Raw genomic sequence first — 1,017 nt, 5'->3', positions numbered from 1 at the left:
AACTACGTTCTCCGGTTTGTACCGAGACACACTGCCTTTTGCTCGGACCGAATAATTCCTTTTCTCCAGAGACCGCAAGTTCATCAAGTCCCGTGACGGACCGTGTGCTGGGGACAGAGTGCGGGCGGGGTGGTTTCAGCGACCGCCGGACTCCGCAGAAGCCCCTTCCCCCTGGGGTCCTGGCAGCGGTCGCCGCCCCCATGCACCCCTCTCAGATGCGAGCTCCCCCTCTCTCGGTCCTCCCGGTCTCACGCTCAGCACACGCTTGTGTTGTGTAAACGTTTGTTAACCACTTCCTCACAGTTGCTCGCCCTCCGCCCTCCGGTGACCGCCCCGGGCCCTGACGCACTCCGCGTCTGACCTGGGAGTAAAGCGAAGCTGGGGAGGGAGGGACTGCGCGGGGCCAACCGCCAAGGACCCCGGAGTCCCCTGTGAGCTCCAGAAGCGGGCACAGGCGGGAAGGACCCTCCCCAGAGCCTTCAGAGGGGGCACGACCCCGCTGACACCTTGAGTGTGCACCTCTGGCCTCCAGAATGGTGAGGGAATCCCCGTCTGCTGTTGCAAACCCAAACCACATAAACACGGCCGCTGGGGACCGCAGCGACACGAAGTTCTGGGGCTGACGGGGACTGCAGCCCCCACCTCAGCTCAGATCCATTGGCCAGTTCTCTTGCCAGCCCTGCTCAGCTCGGATTCCTAAAACCCTTTTACAAATAAAGGAAGGGGAAAAAGACGAAGAGGACTCCCGTGTCCACCATTAATTCATGTTCAGTTAGAATTCTGTGAAATGCGCAGAAACAATCATGTCATGGCTTTTTCTCCTAAATTCCCTGATGACCACCCGGAAGCCCACAGAGAGAAGTGTCCTGGAGCTGACTGGTACACTCTGGGGAATGTTGTGCGGCCCTTACCGAACACCGCCATTAGTAAAAATTAAATGTGTGCACAACACTGTAAATGAGCTTCATGTCACTGAGTTGTCTACTTAAAAATGGTTCAAATGGTAATTTTTTTTGC

Source organism: Lutra lutra, chromosome 18 (genome assembly GCF_902655055.1).
Source record: "Lutra lutra chromosome 18, mLutLut1.2, whole genome shotgun sequence".
Lineage (NCBI taxonomy): Eukaryota > Metazoa > Chordata > Mammalia > Carnivora > Mustelidae > Lutra > Lutra lutra.
Note: the sequence above shows the minus strand (reverse complement) of the source record.